Source organism: Acomys minous (assembly GCF_964271855.1).
Source record: "Acomys minous genome assembly, chromosome: 15".
NCBI classification, from domain to species: Eukaryota; Metazoa; Chordata; class Mammalia; order Rodentia; family Muridae; genus Acomys; species Acomys minous.
Genome location: NC_140497.1, coordinates 44,959,894 through 44,981,155, shown reverse-complemented (window position 1 = coordinate 44,981,155; position 21,262 = coordinate 44,959,894). Strand labels below are relative to the sequence as shown.

General features: G+C 36.6%; 1 protein-coding gene across 3 annotated transcripts in view; it reads left to right on the top strand.

Moving 5' to 3' along the window:
* GALNTL6 (polypeptide N-acetylgalactosaminyltransferase like 6) overlaps positions 1-21,262 on the top strand; it is a 1,047,269-nt gene that overhangs the window by 533,809 nt on the left and 492,198 nt on the right. The window lies entirely within an intron of this gene.

The window sequence follows — 21,262 nt, the reverse complement described above, 5'->3', positions numbered from 1 at the left end:
TTAAAAGTAGAGATCATTATAGAAATGCAAGTGTGCTCTAAGGAGCACCAGATTCCACCTGAGACATGAAACATTTAATTTAGAAATGAGCCTCCTTTCACACTTAATTTCTTTTTGTTCATTCTCCTATTTTACAAAATTAAAGACTACTCTCAGAACAGGGCAATTATATCCTAAAAATTCATAAGGTTCTGTTTTAAATTCCTCAACCATGGTCTTCAGTCCATTATTTGTAGCAGTGTTGGTTCATATAATCAATAAAAAGCATGTCAGATAATGAATCAAGAGAAAACAAGAAAAATATTGGGCAAATCTTACATTTTATTATAACTGACTTTTCTTTTCCGTGTGCACATGCGTGTGTGTGTGTGTGTGTATGCGCATGTGCACGCGTATGTGTGTGTAGCCATACTTTTAGCTACTTTATTGAGTTCCTATATCTACCACCCTTCCCCATTCCAGTCTATTCCAAACCCCCAACACTAGCTCTGCTAGAAAGAAGGTTAGAGATGAAAGGGTGCTTAGACTCTTTAATCTTTTTTTTCCAAGATATATATTATTTTATTATTTTGTTCTTGTTACATCTCAATGGTTATCCCATCCCCTGTCTCCTCCAATTCTTCCCTCCCTCCCTTTTTCCCCTTATTCCCCTCCCCTATGACTCTTTAATCTTCTTCCTGCTGATTAGGGGTATCTAGTTCTTTGGAGCAAGTCCAATACTTGTCATTAGAATATCTCCAACTAGCAACCCAATAAACAGCAATCCAGCAATAGCAAAAGCAATCAGCAACCAGCAAAAGCAACAGCAGCTGTAGCGCCATTGGAGCGCTAGCCTTATATACCCTCTGAGGATTCCACAGAATTCCTAATATAAACTATCTACAGCTGCCCAAATCACGCTCCTCCTAGAGCACAAGTCAAATTATAGTTACCTTCTGTGGACAATCTGAAGCGCCCCCATATCCCAGAGTCTCTCTGTGTAGCCTTGGCTGCCCTGGACTCACTTTGTAGATCAGGCTGGCCTCGAACTCACAGCGATCTGCCTGCCTCTCTCTGCCTCCCAAGTGCTGGGATTAAAGGCGTGTGCCACAATGCTCTACCATGTCCTTTTCTATTTGGAGCAGATGACAGATTTCTCCCTGAGTTTTTCAACTTTGTCTAGATTCTTCAACCGGTCACTGAAACACACTCTTTGTGTTATTATGGTGATGTGTTTCAATACTTCCAACCAGGGGCTTTCCAGATGAGCAGCAGATACAGAAGCAGTATTTAGAACCTTTGTTACAAGACAAGATAGAACCCAGAGAAGTCATAAGAATAGGTCATTTTAAATGTTTACATATCATTGAAATGTGTGTGTGTGTGTGTGTGTGTGTGTGATGTAAGTGAAATATACAGGTCGCTTACCCATGTTGTATGAATGACTACTGACTGATCATGTACCGAGGTGGCATTACTGATGTGTAATTAGGAAAAAGTTCAGAATGTAGTTGGTGTTGAGAATAGAATATTCTAGATGTTATACCAGGCATTCTAAACTCTAACACTCACAAAGTAATTTGAGTTTAGTTCACACAGTTCACATGCCCATCTGACTTGTACAAACTCTATTGCATTTGATTTTATGGCCTTTGACAATTGTCCTTGCCTTTCTATGTATGCCTTCTCCACCCCTTGCATAAAGTTAAAACAATATTTTATGCTTTCATTTATTCTTTACTTTCTTGCCCTTTATTATGTTATAAATAATTACAACCGTGCTCATTCCCTTGATATGTGGGGAAAGTGTCTCATGGCTGCTGCAGTGAGGACTTGGGCTTGGAGTGAGAAATTATTCTTCCATTTTTGAATCTATTTCATTTTTTGGTGCTGCTTTATAATATCTCTACACTTTCAGATGTAGTCAGCAGTTTCACTTCACCGAGAATCATTAATCGCTCTCTACCTGACATCTGGTGTAGTTTATAATTCTCTTAATCTCTTTGTTAGCTAGAGGCAAATGGACAGTAATAGTTATGACCCCATTATAAAGTTTTCCCTATGCTGAATTGAAGATGATGTATTTCTTCTTTGGTTCTTTTATTAATATTTTAAAATGAAAAATAGTGGGACTTTCATGTTTCAGGTTATTTTCAAGAGCCTATGCATTGCATTAAACGTACTCCATGATGGCTTATATTAATGCACAGTAACAGAATTCCTGCCCTGCTCAGAAAGCATGTACTCTGATCTCATGCTTAGTAATGTGACTTTCTTTGTTTGATGAAATCCTAGCAGACATAACAGAAGCTGGGGATTAAGATATATTTGTGTTATTTGACTTGGTTTCCTACTTACTTATGTATAATTAAAACTGCAGGATCCCCAGGTTTATTTCTTTCCCCTTTGGTATGAGTCTTCGAACAGGTTTACTCCTGGGAGAGAGTAAAAGCCATCATAAACCTGTTGGGATGCCTCCACAAAATCCTTCTCAGGAGAGCTCAGGAAATTCCTCAGAATTGAAGGCAGAAAGAACGTAAGAGCCAGAGGGAGGTGGATGTAGGAGACCAAAGAAACAACACCTTCTCAACATAACCCAAGTGCCCCACATATGGACTCACAGACTGCAGCTGCATACTCAGGGTCTGCATGGATCTGCACCAGATGGGGTCCTAGAGCTGAGAGAAGTGGACACTTGTCTCCATCCTTAATCCAGAAGCCAGCTCCTGGTGATTACTTGCCAATGACAAATTAGTTCTCTCCAAGGCAGTCTCACTAGGGAAACAAAGTACTCTAAAGGTAGGCTGCATGCCCCACAGTGGACAGCCAACAGAACAATAGAAAAGGAATTCAACATCATCTCTGAAGTTCCTTGTTCTGTAATGTCGTGTCAGGGCTTTTCCCCCTTTCTTTTAACCTTACAGGTCCCATGCTTATGTATTATGGCTTCTGGTTTTCCTGGTTTTGTGTTTTTATGGAACTTCTAAGTATGCAAGCATTTATCTCAGTGACTTTGTTTCTAGTGCTGTGTGTGTGTGTGTGTGTGTGTGTGTGTGTGTGTGTGTGTGTGTGGGCATGCTATTTGTTTCATTCTATTCTGATATGTTTGGTTTTCTTTTTCTTATTATAATTTATTAGTATTTTTTCAGATGGCTACTTGTTTTCTAATCAGTGACAGAAAGGATATGGATCTAGTTGGAAGAGAAGGTAGGGAGGGACCATAATCAAAATATATTGTATGAAAAAAAAAACTCTTCTTTCAATAAAAGAAAAAGTCCTATACCTATCTGTAGCCAACTGAACCTGAGGCAGAAGGACCCTAAGGACACTCACCTTAGACGACACACTGCAGTCATCTTGGAGAACTATAACCAAGGAATAAATACTTGTGTGCTAAGTCACTGAATTCACAGTGCTTGTATATCCAATATTCAATATCACTGTGGTATTAAATCAATGATATAACGTCTAACGTTATAACAAGTGAATATTTCCCATATGTAAATGGAAGAAATAAAGCTTTGATAAAGAATATTATATCCATATCCAAATGTACACAAGAGAATTATTTACAATTTCCAACAGTTATTTTCTACAATATCACATGTTAATTCAGGGTAATGTTATAATAACATACAATTTAATTAATGAGTTCCTAAAACAATGATACATAGCTATTTCTCCAATATTTATTATAAAGCAACAAAAAGTCTTTTAATTGTTACTGAATCTGTTGCTCTGTTTATTTTTAGTTTTATTATTTAGTTGTCTTTTGCTGCCTTTGAGAATGTTATTGGAAGGCCACTTAAGGCGGCACATGCTTTATTTCCAGCACATGAGAGGCAGAGGCAAGTAGATCTCTCTGAGAAATCTGTCTCAAAAATGAGAGAGAGAGAGAGAGAGAGAGAGAGAGAGAGAGAGAGAGAGAGAGAGAGAAGAGAGAGAGAGAGAGAGACAGACAGACAGACAGACAGACAGAGACAGAGAGACAGAGACAAAGAGAGACAGACACAGAGAGGGAGAGAGAGAAAGAGAGATACAGACGGACAGAGACAGAGACAGAGACAGAGAGAGAGAGAGAGAGAGAGAGACAGACAGACAGAGACAGACAGACAGACAGAGACAGAGAGACAGAGAGAGACAGAGAGAGATACAGATAGAGTCAGAGAGAGACAGAGAGAAATTTTGTGACTATTGTACAGAAAGAGAAAAATACAGTTATATTGTCATGCATACAATATGTGATCACGTGTTTATGCTATTTCATAATGTTGGTATTTGGCATACCTTCCAAAGATGAATATATTCTATGAGAATTTCTTGTTTTTTTCCCAAGAAAATAATGAAAATTTGCCAAATATCTTGTGTAACAAAAAACATACTTTGAAATAGTGAATATCTGGGAATAGTCTTGAACTCCTCGAGGCTACCTAATTTACAACAAAAATAATTACCTCATAGGTAATGAGGTGTGTGCACAGTGGGTAGCACACCATAGCTCCTTAGATCCCATTTATGGAGGAAAAGTTACAGAACAATTGAAAATGTTCATTTTAAAATTTTCTGTGTTGTGTTTTATTGCTGACTTTTTCTATACTGTAAAGGCTCCACAAATCTAAGTTTCAAAACTCATCCTTAATTTGAAGTTTAACAAAATCAGCAAGAAGAAGTCTGAGAGTGACTAAAGTTGGATTCAGATGTAAAGACTTTATGTGTTTTAATAGGCAACATTGTGCTACATACTGTAAACAATCTCAAGTTAGTTTTGTGTCTTTCTTATGTCTCACATATAAGTCTTAACACTATTAGCGAGAGGCAAGTCCTTGTCCAGATAAGAGAACTGTGTATCTCAAACTGAGACTGCTGGAATTGTATTCAGAGTTTCCCTGTTTATTTTTCTGTAATATTTTAATCCTTGTGATGTAACAGGCTCCTGGTACTTAGCACAATGGACCCCATGTTAGAGGCATCATTTGGACTTTAAAACCCAGCACAAGGGCCCCAACACCTGCTGAATCACGCACAAAGATTTAATCCATCAAAGACCTGGCTCATAGGTCCAGGATCCAGGAATGCCCCTAAGTGTACCTGACCTAGCTTTTTGAGCTTCTGTAGCTCTGCCTGTTCATGCCAACAAGGATATTGTTTTGCACATAAAATACAAAGAAGTGTGAGGCCACGGGATGCATGATTTCAGCACATTCCCAATGTAGGCTTTGCCCTGCCATAAAGACTCTTTTCCACTTTAATAGTGTTTGTGTGTTTTCTCTGGTTGACATATATCCAAAATTGACTTTTGTCTGTCTAGACTATTTGTAACTGTAAAAATTTCAGAAGTGTCTTTTAGAAACATTTATGGTAAGATTATATTTTATTTCTAGCATTTGTAAAAAACAAAACAAAACAGTGGTTTCTATATACTAAACATCTATTATTTTGTGTGAGAAACAAGAAGAAATGATTTTCAATGTTTTCACTAAAACATATACTTTAGATATTATGGCTTTTATTGTATGCTTACATAAGAAAGTCTCTATTTGTGCACTACAAATTGTTCATAATGATGTTTTTACCAGATGAAAGGTTAAAACTTGTGATTTTCTTTGTTTATTAAGTTTCCATTTCTGAATTCACCATAAGAAGTGAAATTCTTTCAAATACAAATAATACAATCATCGATGCTCAAGTCTATAAAGGCAAAGAAGCTCACTTTTCACCTAAGACTTGAAACAGTCCATGGTGCAGGACCACGGCCCATCCTGTGTGTCCCTTCAAGGAATAAACTTGAGTCATAGCTCTTGATCTTTCTTACCACTGCACATAACAAAGACATTAATTGGCAGCAGATATACCAGGGAGTTAAAAAATAAAGTAATTTTGAAAGAATTTTTTTTTTTTGAGACAGGGTTTCTCTGTGTAGCCTTAGCTGTCCTGGACTCTCTTTGCAGACCAGGCTGGCCTCGAACCTGCCTCTGCCTCCTGAGTGCTGGGATTAAAGGCATGTACCACCATGCCTGGCTGAAAGAAATTTTATGTGAGTGGAACTATATGCAGAGAGAACAATCAATTGTAAACGCCATGTAGAAGAGACTGACCCGGCTTTACCCTCAGGTCCAGTGAGCCTCATTGCTGTGGCTGAACAGTTCAGTATACCCTCAGGGTATGTGTTGGAGCACGTTGCTCTATTGTAGCTCTGAGAAGGCTGCAGAACCCTTAGGAGCCGAAGCCTAACTGAGAGAAGTGGGCCGCTGGGAGTAGGCGTTGAGATTTTATAGCTCAGTCACGTTACAGACTCTTACATTTCAATTTAATCAAAAGGTAACAATTAGATACGTATATGGAGCACAGTGTGAACTTTTTGAAATAGTTACTTTTACACTTTTATTTATGGGGGGGCATACTATAGAATGTACGTGGAGGATGGGAAACAAATTTTTGTAAACAGTTCTCTCTTCCACCTCTGTGTAGGAACTGGGCGCTGAATTCATCCTGCTCAGCTTAGGCAACAAGCACTTTGCCACTGAGCCACCCTGCTGCCTCCCTTGGATTTATTTATTAGATTGTGTGATGATCCAAACAGAGTAATTATCACACAGCCTGCTTTCTTCGCTTTGGAACAGTAAAAAAAGCATTTCCCTCAGCTCTTTTGAAATTCACAATAAATATTGTCCCCTAGAGACAACACATTGTTGTGCTAAAGGACACTAGAATGCCTTTCCCTTATTTTCAGCATCTTTGCAACCAACAAGCAATAATTGCTTCCTTTCTTCCTTTTCTGGTATCTTCTTACATGCTCTGATGGCTAGCTTTGTCAACCTGACATCACCCAGAATCACCTTGGAATTGTCTATTAGTTGTTGTCCACATTGAACGGGCCTATGGATAAATCACGGTGGAGGGTTACCTTAGATAGGTTAGTTAATATTGAAGGACCAGACCGATGTGGGCAACATCACTCTCTAGGCATGAGGTCCTGGCGTGCCTATAAGTAGAGAAGACTACCTAAGTGCAAGCAAGCTAGATCGCAAGCCACCCATTTCTCTCCACTCTTGACTGTTGATGTAATGTGACTGACTACCTACTTCAAGTTCCTGTCACCTTGACTTCACTGCAGCAGGAACTGTACCATGGAATTGTAAGCTCAATAAACACTTCCTTCCTAAACTTGCTTCTTGTGTGACTATTTTATCGTAGCATCAGAACTGAAACTAGGACCCATGCCTTGTTAATGAGAATGAGCAAAACAATGTCAGTTTGATTGAGGTATAATTAATATACATGAGTTAGTCTACACACAATAGATGGAAAAAGATTTCTGGTTGTAGCAGCATTGCCTTCAATGGAGTAATGGTGAATATTCTCTACTGCCCAAACTTGTCAAATTGAGTAGGTTTGATTCTTTAAATTCAGTTATTATTATTTTTTTTTTGCCAAGCATTGAGAGCATTCAGCTCTCAGCTGAATTGTGTATGTGTAATTATTATGAGTATTTTAAGCATCACGAGATTTACATTCATGACATTAGGTATTGACATACAGCTTGGTTGTTAAAATGTACACTACAATGGTTCTCCATTTTCTATACTTCAGCTTTTCTTTGTTATAATAGTGTATATAGTGGCCAAACTGCAATGTGGTAATATATGTGAATTTGTTTTGCTCACATAACTGTGACTATTAGAGGAACTTGGTAGCAAAGGTGAGCTATTATAGCAAATAAATTTAAATTATAAAATGACTCAAGTATAATAGAAGTTTATTTCCCAGTCACATAACAATGATTTTTCTATGCAGGATGTAGAGGGCAGGGTCCAAAGACCAGGATTGCGAAGACCTGAGCATTCTAAGGTCACCAGAGTTTCCTTAACATCCATTTCCCTCTGACAGGAGAGAATTAAATTATAAAGGTGATACTGTTAAGGGCTTGGAGTCCAGGAACAGAAATGACAAACATTTTAGCTCCAATTGCATCTGCTAGAACTCAGATTCATCATACACATACAGTTAATTTTTTATTATTTTTTACATATACATTTATATTAACACATACATATGTACAACAAACTACACACAGCAAGAAGGACCACGAAACAATCAGAACTTATATAAATGTCACATTCATAGTGTTTTGGCTATTTGTATTTAGCAACCTCATAGAAAACATCTTTCCTATCTTGGTGAGTCTAAAATTCTAAGTATAAATCAGTATCTACCATATTTCATATCTATCAACTTAAAACATTTATCTAGACGTAAAACATCTTAACCCCTAAACAACTAAGCTTAACTGTAAAACTAAACTATCTGGTCTTCAACCCCATCAGAGACTTGAGAAAGAATAAAATTAATTTTTGAGTAAACAGGAAGTAGCGGTTAGCAGCTTCCAAAATGAAAAATGACAGAGATAGTATGCTGCCTGGACAGTCAACCCAAATTCTCTGTAATGTTGGAGCATTGTCTTCAGCCTTCTGGCCCATTATATCTGACAAACATATTTGTGAGGCAGGAACTATTGAAGACTTGTTTACCCTGTCTTGGCAGAGTTTGGCTGTCAACTTGGCCTGTGTTTAACCTTGCTCACCTTTAGGCAGAATTCTGTCTGAGGCAGAAACAAGGACATTTTGCCCAGTGGCTGCTTTGCCACATTTGAAGCCATCTCCATAAGGAGGTTCTTTGGTGCTCATCATCTTCTCTGAGGAAGGCTGGGTATTGTCAGGAATTAACCAGTCTCATTGCCAAAGGATCCTTAAAATCAGAAAACTATGGTTAAATGCCAGATTCTATAGGTCTCTGAGGTTTTTGAAGACCTTATCTAGCTATTTTACCCTATCTATCTATAGAATCATATCTATTTGTTAAATCTAGGATGTATATTTTTGTGTTGAAAATAGATTAGTGATTGACATGACCATGAGTTAATCAACTAACAATTAACTTGTATTACTTAATTATTCTAAACAGCCTGTAATAGCACCTTCAAAGTAATGGAAGTAAACCTTGTATTATAATTGAGTTGTATGGGTACAATATCTCATATATAATATATATATATATATAATATAAATAATATATTTATATATATATAAACCCTGCTTGTTCTGCAGTTTGAATTCATGTAAGTATATACTGACTTAAGAGTCTCTCTTTCATCTAGGTCTGTTTTGTTTTGACCACTTCCTTTTAAATGTATATTTTATTTATTACAACCTAGTCACACTACATACTGACTGCCATCCTGCCCTCCTATCCTCTCCTTCCCACCCTCCCTCCCTCCTGCCTCCCTCCTCTACCCATTCTCCTCCTTCAGTCCTCCAACAGGGGAGGAGGACCCTTCTGCTCCAACTGTCTGGTGATAATCTATTAGGTCTCATCAGGATGGCTGCATCCTCCTCCTCTGTGTGCCTGCTAGGCTGTCTTGCCTAGGGACAGGGACCAAATCATGGATGCCAGAGTGCATGTCAGAGCTTCAGCAGCAGTACCCCCATCTCTGTGGAGAATAAGCAGTCTATTGGTTACATCTGCACAATTTCAAAGTATCTCTCCTCATGGGCTGAAAAATAATCTGTACCTTAAAATGGCCGTAGTACAGCACACACATGGGCAAATCTAGATGCTTTCCTAGGAGTGCATGTGCATAATACATGTTCATTGCATGTATACCTACAGAAAATCTGTAGAATGGATTATACTCTACTATACTGGTAGATTGGAGCCTAGCACACTCATCAGCAGCAAGGCTTCATCCATGAACTGATGGGGTCAAACGCAGAGACCCACAGCCAAATATTTTGTGAACTCAGAGGATCCTGTGGAATAAAGGAAGAATTGTAGGAGACAGTGGGGTCAAGGACACCACAGGAAAATGGTGCATGGAATCAACTACCCAGGCATCATAAGGGCTCACAGAGACTGAACCAACAATCACAGACCCTGTATGTGTCTGACCGAGGTCCTATGTAGCTCGGAGTCCTCACGGGGCTACTAACAGAGGAAGCAAGGTGTATCTTTGATTCTTTTGACTGTTATTAAGAGCCCTTTCCTCCTACTGGTTTGCCTCACCTAGCCTTAATATGAGGGGATGTACCTAGTCTTATAATATGATGACATGCCCTGATTGGTTGACATTCCTAGGGGCTTCTCCTTTTCTGAAGGCAAAGGAGGAGCAGTGGATCTGAGTGAGAGGGGAGGTGGGAAAGAGAGACCAGAGGAGAGGAAGAAGGGGAAACTGTGGTCAGGATGTAATACACGTGAGAAGACTAAATTAAAAAAGAAACCATAAGAGTACAGGGTGTGACTGCACTGGCTTCTTCAAGTAGAAGGAAACTGAGAAATTTTAAAAGTACAGCATAAGCAATTTAGAACTTACATATTTCTTCCTTTGTGGACATATATATGCCTGTAACATACACACACACACACACACACACACACACACACACACACACACACACATATGTGTGTAAAGCACTCTAATAAATAATCAACATTTTTTAAACCTGACTGAAAGAAATTATACTGAATGGGTTAACTTCTCCCCAAATATAAAGACATAGTGGGAAAAGGAAGGGCATAGAAACATAATTGTACAAACCCATTAAGATACTCCAGATTTTGCATATAATTGGAGGGTGAAAATGACAATATGTGTATAAGGTATTCTTCCTCAAGATATAGCCAAACAACAACCTTTTATATTTTGGATTGGTCTAGAACAGATAGATGGAGAAATCCAAATGAGAAATAACTTTTGAGACTAATTAGAATTTTAGTTTATAGACCTTATTTTACAGTCAGTCAATTAAGGACATTTTGTTAAAAGAAATGTAGAGTCTACGAAAAGTTAACAAATAGAAAATTAATATGATTATAATGATATCTAATGTTGATCATAAAACTATTCCATGTATATGTTTGGTGTACTCCTAAAATATACTCTGCCAAATGAAAAAAGTGTATCAAGAATGATACATAAACTTCTTACTTTTCTGTGTGCATCATTTTTACTTAAATGACTTTAAGAGAACATAGCATATTCATCAATATATTATTGCTGCAACGAAGTACCTCAGGGAGGATAGCCTCATCTTACTTAGCTTCCAGTTTGGCAGTTTGAGATTCCAACCAGCCTAACAAATGTTCTTATGAAAGTCAGCCTGCCTTAGCCACATCACCACATGCTGGACGGCAGTGGTGGAATATGTGGGAACAAGCAAACACATTTCTAGACAGGACTTAAGAGACCTGGGTTGGGCTAGTTTTGCTTTTTCAAATAATTTTTTACATATATTTTGTTATCATTTTTGAGAATTTTATGAACTAATTCTGTATTTACACAATTCCCACTCAACTCCTGTACATTAAATCTATTTCAACCCTGTGATTTCTACCTTAATTATCACTTGTGTGTTTGTGTATGAACATGTACACATACATAATGTGTATATATATACATATATGTGTGTATATATATATATTTTCAACCTGCTTGTTTCATTTAGTGTTGCTTATATCTTTATATATTTGGGGATGACCACTTGGTATCGCATAACCAATTAGTGTGCTCATTTCTGGAGAATACCCGTTCTCCCTCTCTTAGCATCCAATAGCTGCTTATATCTGTTCCCTAGAGTTACTGCCTTGTAAGATATCCCTACCCATGTTAGAACATCAACTACTATTCTATTTTCATGTTCCGTTGATCCTAAAATCATATATGCTCAAGCATTTGCTGAAGGTCTTCCCACACCATCTCAGGGCAGAAGATGGAGGAGCATAGCAAGGAGGGGAGAGGAGAAGGCAGAACTGGACCTTCTGTCAGCGTAAAAGCCCATCTTCCCTTGAGAAGGCTTTGTGTAGGCTTAGTCTCACTCTATTTTAAAGTTCCTTTTTTTTCACCAAATAATATACTAAGCCCACTTTGAATAGCTTTATATACTCTAATTATTCCAGTGACTCATTAATTCAGCCATTATGATGTGGTCCAATCAGAAGTGTCATGGATGCTAAATCCTCACTTAAGGAAACCTTTACTGGGATTTTTATTTGCAGATTCTGACTGCTTAATCAAGTAATTGACTCACATATGCAGTTGTTTCCTGCATTTTGATGTTATTGGTTTAGATGACCAAGAAATGGCTATTTCAATGCGTAATTCTGGAAAAGCATATCACTATATAAAGATACATATACATACATGCCTATATACATACCTATATATGTTAGAGTTACCCTAAAATTTTTAATGACTCATAATATTCATTAGCTCATATTTAGATGCTGAATCCCATAATTCTAAAAATGTATCTCTCTAAAAATAATGGAAGTTTTGTTTGTATGAAGTCATACATATTTACATACCTACATATATGTACATTTGGAGTTGAGGGAATCTTCACACAAGGTTTCCAAATTATAAGTGTAATGCAATACAAATCCGAACTTCCTTCTGGCATGAGACCTGGGTTATCATGTGACAATGTTCTTTGCTAGTTCTATTATAGTAGCACCACTCACATATGCTCTTAATATGTTAGTGGTGTTACTATTACACTAATTATCATGTGATCTTTGGAATGAACTTGATTTTAGTATTGTAACACATTACACGTAAACCAGACATCTATAGCTACTTTCATCATATCTTTAATATAAAATTTGATCCAGTAGAAAGATATTGAAATTGTTGAAGTCACTCAATATTGGAGGTGGAAGTCAATAAAATAAATAACACTTCTTGTAGTATATTATAACTGTAATCATAAAAATAGGATTATATAGTGGTTCCATGAGTGGAGTTCAGTCACAGCTCCAAAAAGCAGTACTAAGTTATGGAGATATGTTTAGGTTGCTCCATCCCTTGATCATGAAATTTATTGTGGTAGCAGGGGTATATACATTCTAATGTATACGTAATGTATACCATCAGATATGTATGTCATTTAGAAGGAATAAAAATAGGATGTTTAGATATGTAAATCATACTGCAATGAAGTTATTTTAAATGTAGGATCACAAATCATATCAATAAATAACTTAGACTGAAGCTATTTTATGACTTTAAAATATTTTGAGAAACATAGGAGATGCTTATGAATATATTATTTTCATAGGAGAACACACGGTGTTGTTAACATAACCATAGCAAGATAACTAATCATATCTTTAGCTTCTAATAATGTATAGTTGTGGGTGATGAAGCTATAGATGTTTCTTGACTTCCAAGTGGTCCTCTTCCCAATAATAACGGGAATACTGCTCCGAGACATTGGTAACATTGCATCATTTATTACAGTTAGTCCTTGGTTTATCTCTACCTGTACTGCACCCTTCCACATAAGTTCTTAGAGTCTAATAATTTCTGATGCATTTTCTTACTCTAAAATTTTTTAGTACCTAGTTTGTGTGTGTGTGTGTGTGTGTGTGTGTGTGTGTGTGTGTGTGTGTGCGCGCGCGCGCGCGCACAGTATAGTTGTTTAGCAAGCTGCCAATACCCTTCTCAAAAGAAAAGAAAAAGGAAGCAGCAAGTAAATTTCCTGAAAAGCAGATGGAGGAAGGAAGAGCAACAACTTCATTAAAATATACTTGAGTAAGGAGGCTGTGAAAAATGCAGACTGAATTGTCTAAGCTCTGTAATTCTAGGATAGTGTTTAAGAAGCACTCACGAATGAGAGTTTTAATGAAGACTATCAATTAATATAAAAGAGTGACTGATATTTTATGGTTTCATCATACTGTACCATGAATAACCTTATTCTCACTGCTAAAAACAGTTTCTTAAAGAAATATATTCCCCGATAATCCAACAAATGACAAAGCAACAATAATGACTGGTTTAAATGAATTATTTTTGTATATGAAATAGAGTAAGGGGCTTCTTTTTTAACCCAGAAAGAAAAATATCTGAAGACACAAAGTTAATATCCTTGTGCACTTTCCCTTAAAGAAATCTACAAATAGTACAAGTATCTGCAGTTTAGGAAACTGAAGCTTTTTTCCTCCAGGCTCCCTTTCTCCTTCAACTACTACTTATTTAGCATGCAGATGGAAATAAACAGAGAACATCAAGGTGGGTAGGTGAGGAAGTAAGTGCTGGACCTTGGATGGATTGAGGGGGAAGGAATATTATCTAACTCCGGGTTATTAAATTCTCAAAGAATTATTAAAGTATTATTTTAAAAAGAATTCTAAGAATATTTTTGTACTATGTGTAATCTGGATGTGTTTTTATACTTCAGAACTTCATATAGATTTTTTAAAATAATGCTCTTAGAAGTTCTTTCCTAAAGTCATTTACACCAGAGCTCTTCTTGAGGCCACCACTCCAATCATAGGGAAATTGAACCAGCACACAATTCATTTGTGCCTTTCCAGTCAGTATAACCTTCTATACCTATTATTATGACTCATATTACATTTACTTATATTTCTTATCATGACATCAGACATTTGTCCTCTGCTTCCTGTAGTTGAACATCATGCTTTTAAGTTTGCTTAAAGTAATTGAAGCATGATGCTCAAAACTGAATGAAAAAAAAATGTGCAGTGAATTCTGAGACATGAACTACAGTGGGTTATGACCGCCTTTACTTTAGATGGGAGTTAGCATTCAAATACTTGGAGTGACATACTTTTCTCATTGCTTTGACTGAATATGCTTTAAGGAGCTAGAACCCACCATGACAGGAAAGGCAAAATATTGGGATTATTAGGTTACTTAATTACATCTCAGAAAGTAAACCTCACCAAGGTTCACAAGAGTCACAAGATTCTGCTTTCTCCTATCAACATTTGGTTCATTCCGGATCCCAATCCCATGCAGGAGCATGACCCATGTTTAGAGTGGGTCTTCTCTGAAGTTCTTTGGAAAAGGCCTCCTAGCCATTCTTAACAGTGACAATCCAAAGTGATAGGAAATCCAGTCAGGCTGACAATATAGATTAACCATCATTCCATGCATATATGAGAGACAGGAGTCCAAACAATTTGGAGTGAAAGAGACCAGAGCACATAGACACTTTAAACTCATTCCAATGACACCCAAAATACCTGAAGAAAAAACATAAAAGCAAAGAAACAGATACATTCTTCCTTAACAAATCTGTTCTTGTGTCTCATTAGGTAAACTTACTGCCTATTTCCACCTGTTCTCGGAATAATATTCCTTACTTTTCTTCTTTCGTTGTGTGTGTGTGTGTGTGTGTGTGTGTGTGTGTTCTTCAGAGATTTAGTTTGATGTCCTTATGATGGGGTAAAGGTCACTGCAAGTGTGCATTGTGCAAAGGGCAAAAGGACTGGCATGCCTCTTCCCCTTCTTCCTCCTGTGTTAAAATAACCACCTAATCATCTTTGCTCAAGAGACTCTCCTACATACCTCTCCTCCTCTACTCACCATAGCCCTCCATTTTTTGCTTGTAATATATTCTCATGCTAATCTACATACGTTGTTTTCTTTGGCGTGGAATTTTTCTTTTCTGAGATTTTATGTATGATTCACTGACTCTCCCTGTGATATGTCTATAGGTTTTTCTTATGACTTCAGTATCTTAAGGGACAATCATTCCAATGTCATTTAATGCTTATGCCCTCATGTCCTTTACCTCTTCTTTTCAGCTGCTGGTCATCTCTCTGTTCCACACCACTTCTTCACTAGTGTGGCTGTGCCCTTAATCATTATGTGTACCTACAAAGCTCATATACACCCAGATTCTGTATTCTAGGTTATGTCATATAGTGCTCTGACTCCAGTAATTCTTCTCACAATAAAATTTAGAATATTTTGCTGTTAACATTTGCTCACGATCTATCATCTCCATTCACCTACCCATTTCAATCTATGTCTGCTTAAATTATTCAATTCCTCAAACAGAGTTTTGTTCTCATATACCTTCAACTTCTATGACCTTCCCTCAGTTAAAAGAATAGTCCCATGACAAAGTCCTTGGTACTTGTTAAACTTGTTTTTTTTTTTTTTTTTTTTTTTGCCTATTCTATACCTCTATTGGTACAACTATAATTTGCTAAAGAAAAACTTGTAATCTTGTTGACACATCCCATTTTAAATTCATGATCACTAACCTCTACTGAAATGTAAATGTTGCCTAACGTTAGGCGATTGCTCTTTCAATAACTGTTATCAACATGTTATGCCTTTTTGTCTCTTCTCATATTTGTATATTTCCTGAGTATTTAAATGATCTTCGTACTTCCCTGGAAAAAGAGGATCAGGAGAGAATCTCCACATGCTCTCCTAACCACCTCTTTGCTGCGTCTGTGCTCGTAATCTCTGCCTTCTTTTCTATGACAAAGAAAAAAATATTCACACCAGTAATGAAGGTTAAACCCTTCCCTTTAGAACTGAATATGAGTTCTGCATTGTACCAGTAAGTTTCCCTTTTCTCTACTTACTGTTAATAGTGCTTTATCAACTACATCATTCTTGTTGCTACTGCTTCTTTCTTTCTCTTTCTTTCTCTTTCTTTCTCTTTCTTTCTTTCTTTCTTTCTTTCTTTCTTTCTTTCTTTCTTTCTTTCTTTCTTTCTTTCTTAATATGAGGTGTTTTAAAATCTTTCTACAGTGTCCCTAGCCATATCTCCCTGAGATATATAGAAAATTTCCCACAGCTTATCTTCTTATCTTTTCAAATTACTCCCATCCGAATTTTGATTTATTATTATGCAAAGACTCTTTGAAAGTACATACTGTGTATGTAACTTTTCATGTGCCATCTATGGCTTGTTGGCTTGTGTAGGAGATTGTTATTTCAGTTGGCTTTGTACTCAACTTCTGTTTTCATTGACTCATTTTGGGTCTTCCTCTTCCCAGTCATCTGTAAATGTTGTTTCTATTTTCTCAGACGAGGGAATAAGACAAAAACCTTACCCAAGCTTTATGAATATGTGGCTTGGGCTGAGGCTAGAGCATTTATTCCTATCTAGCTATCTGTAGGTCTGGGTCTGGAAGTTTCTAAGCTCTGTTCAATATAATCTTCTGCAACCCTGGACCTTGAAGACTTCAGTTTCTAGCCTCTGTCTGCTAACCTAGACCTAGAATGCTTTCAGCCTCTGAGCCTTACTGCTAAATAAGCTCACCATTTCTAGTTCTTTCCAAACTCTGGCTAGCTGGTTCAACTCGGCTGTTCTAGCTGACTTCTCTTGGCTTGTTGTTGAGTTACTCTGCTTGGAAAAACTGCCTCTGAACTCCATGAACAAAACTGTACTGAGTGTACTGACTGCACAAATTGAACTGAACTGCACAAACTCAACTGAACTGCACCAAAGTGAACTCTTGAATTCTACTGTACTGTCTCCAAGAACTCCCTATATTCCTGTCCTATACTTTCCTCCTCTTTTGTACTGCACTGTCTGCCTAACTGTCTTTCTCTCGGCTGCTCTTAAGTAGTATTCTCTCTCCCGAGACTTGGGAATATTCTACCCTAATTCATTTTGCCAAACCATTCTGTGATTCATCACTTTATCTGTCCCTCAAATACACATCATTTGGGGACATTAAAGATGTGCATTAAAGGCTTGTTGTATTCCAGCAGGATCACACAGACCTACATCTTTTGATGTGATCCCTTGCCAGTATAGCCACGTTGCTACATTAAAATTTTTCCGTAATTATCCCTATGAGTATTCTCCAAGGCTCAAGCTGGTAACCCACCATCATCCTTAAGTTATTCTTCAAGCCATATCCAATTTATACAATCTGTGATACCAAATTTTCAAATTCAACCCAGACTACTCAAGTTTCAAAATATTTAAAATGTTTTATTGAGTCTTTGTGACTTTCATATCATGTACCTCAATCTTACTCATCTCCACATCTTTCCATATCCACCCTCAGCCCTTGCAACTTGGGCTGAAATAGTAAAAGTAAAAAATAAATGAAATTAAATTAAAATGTAAAAAATTTTTCCATGGAAGCTGTAATGTGTCACAATGTATCACACAATTTCTTTTTGAAGAATATACAAGTGCATTTAGAGACTAATTTTAATAGAACTAAACAGAGAATTTCCAACAGAGGAATATGGTATGGCCAATAAACACTTTAAGAAATGTTCAATGTCCCTAGTCATCAGTCATCAGGGAAATGCAAATCAAAATGACTCTTAGATTCCACCTTACACCCATCAGAATGACTAAACTAAAAAGCTCATGTGACAGCACATGCTGGCAAGGATGTAGAGAAAGAGGAACACTCTTCCACTGGCGGTGGGAGTGAAAACTTGCACAACCACTTTGGAAATCAATCTGGCACTTTCTCAGAAAATAATTCTACCTGAAGACCCAGCCATACCACTCCTGGGCATATACCTGAAAGATGCTCCACATTTGCTTAACTGTGTTCATAGCAGCTTTATCCATAATAGCCAGAACATGGAAAAAACCTACATGTCCCTCAACTGATGAATGGATTAAAAAAAACTATTACATTTACATTATATGCTTCATTGCCATTTTAATTTGTATTCCAAAAAAAAACCATATTGCTATACATGTCTTCATGCATTCAATTAGTATCTTTTTGCTTGTGAGATCTCTCTCTCTCTCTCTCTCTCTCTCTCTCTCTCTCTCTCTCTCTCTCTCTCTCTCTCTCTCTCTTTCCCCCTTGGAAGCTCATGTCTTATTTGTCAGCTGTTCTGTCAGCTTATCAAAACCTTCCCAAGGTTAGATCCTCTCTAAGATTAGGCTATGTTCTCCTCTCGCTCATATGGATTACTATTACTACTCTAATATAAAATGACTGAGGTAATAACTAATTCAGTTTACAACCAGGGTGCACTAGGAATATGCTAATGTAACTGACTCAAAGATAAAACTAAAAAATTATTAATAACCCTTTTCTTGTTGGTTTACAAAGGCTCTTGTAACTGAAATTAAGCCTCCAACATATAGAAGTTATAAATTGGTTTTGTTTCATATAAACAGATTTTAAAGTACATATTTTACCTTTTGGTGAAACTATCAATGTATTTAATAGAGGTGTTATGTAATATGTGAAAAATATTTTCCATTCTTAATTTTTAAATATTTTTTAATTTTTTTCATGCTTTGTAATTTTGGAGTTAACATGTCAGTTTATGATATTGGAAACCATACTTATTTTTGTTTCAAGTGGATATCTTATTAAGCTAATATTATCCATCCAAATAGCCATTTTTCATCACTTATTAGATTCAGGGCTTTTGCAATATTCCAAAATAACATTTAATAGTTTCTAGATATAAATACTTTTCATGAATCACTTTTATATTGAACGGAGTTCTATAATTTCAAAGTATCTCTTAACAGGATAGTTGTTACTCTGAAATCATTGTGCAGAAAATTGTCACCAGTATTTTTGAAACTATTTTTCTGATTCAGCATAAAGTCTTTTTGTTCTAATAGCATAATATGTGAATAAACAAGGATAGTTTTTCTTTACTATTTCAAATATATAAAGCTTAAAATTATGCCCAATGTATTAATGCATGGAGAATTGCTTCCCTTTTTTCATAGTAGCATCCAAATTACAAAAATATATCCATGCTATTTAATCTGGACTTATTAACCTATTTTCTAATGCTCCATCTTTAATCTTACAGGTATTTAGTCATCTATAAGTCTTTAACATATTTAAGCATTAGTTTATGCCTTGTGAAATGAGAGTAAATTCATCATAACTTCATAACTTTCACTCTGAAGAATAAATCCAACAAGAATATCAGTATATTTCTATGAAAAAGTATAATATATATTAAATAAATATAATAACCACAGAGAACATTAGCAACCATGGAAATGACACATTAGCTTCTGTATGTCAAGTAAGAAGAATGGACAAAAACACAATACAAATATTCTTCCAGGTTTTCCTTTTTTAATTTTGGTGTTCATACAAACCAAGGGAATATCACACAGTTAGTCTTCAGTATTTCCTAAAATGCATCTATAATCTCCAAATCAATATACAGTGTTTTCATGGTCACTTATAAACACCTTTCCTCGTGCAATTTTGTAGAAATTTCCTCTTATAAAACTCCCCCCAGCTAGAAGTGCTGTACACTATCCCAAAGTACATGGAGGGAGAAAATGCAGCCTTAGGATAAATAATATCTCTTATCTACTTTTTTTTTCAGACCAAGTATAAATGTGTGTGTGTGTGTGTATGTGTGTATGTGTATGTGTGTGTGTGTGTGTGTATGTGTGCCCAAGTTGAAGAAAAGAATAGGCCATTCTTTGCCAGTTAGTTTAAGATATACTTCATTCAAGAAATTAGTAATTTATAGCTATTAAATAAACAATGCAACTTTAAGGCAGGACATAAAAAGAACAAAGTTAAATATTGATTAGCTGATACAGCTCATGAATGAAGGCTACAGGACCCTAATCTTTTATTTTTTCCTAAGAATAGTGGCCCTTATTTACTCACTCACTCACATGCTCCTTCTCTCATTCTGGGTTATATAACATCATAGATACAATTGAAAACGAAAAATGTCAGTATTTAAAAATTAGAAACAATGTGCAAAAAGTATTTAGAGTGCATATAGAATTCTTTGCCCTAGCCGTTAGCAATGTAGAGGACGAGGACAATGAAAGTTTGAAATTCTACATCTCACCATCTTAGATCATCTCCAGTCATGTCGCACTCCACTTGACACCTTCTCTGCTTCATAGTCAAACCAGAGCAGGAAAGTATGCTCGTTCATTCATAACAGGTCCGTTTCAATATTTTAAGTGATGGAGTAGGTGTTTGAAATACAGTCTCAAAATGATGTACTCTCTGCTACTAAGAAGAAGAAAATTATTTCATCTAATGGTAGAGAATTTTGAAGTATCTTGTTCAGTTTCAACGATGCAAACAAAAACAATAACATGCTGATGCTTTTAACTTTCTAACATTTTATGTATGTGTATGTGGTATACATGTGTGTATGATGTGTTTATGTGCATGGTTGCATGTGGATGCATATACATATGTGTGTGTACGTGGGCAGAGGACAGATATTGATATAATTGGTCACTCTCCACCCTGTTGTCTGTAACAAGGTCTCCCATTGCATCTAGAGCTCATCAGTTTGACTAGAATGTTTATCTAGAAAACTCCAGAGATCTACCTGTGTTCACTTTCCCTATGCTGGTATGACATATGCACAAATCTTTCAACATGGGGAGTGGAGAGCCAAACCCAGCTCATTGTGCTTATATCACAAGGTCTCTACTGACCGAGCAATCTCTCCAGTGCTCTGTAAAGTGTGCGCATGGACAGTTTGGTGGCTGCATTTTGACACATAATA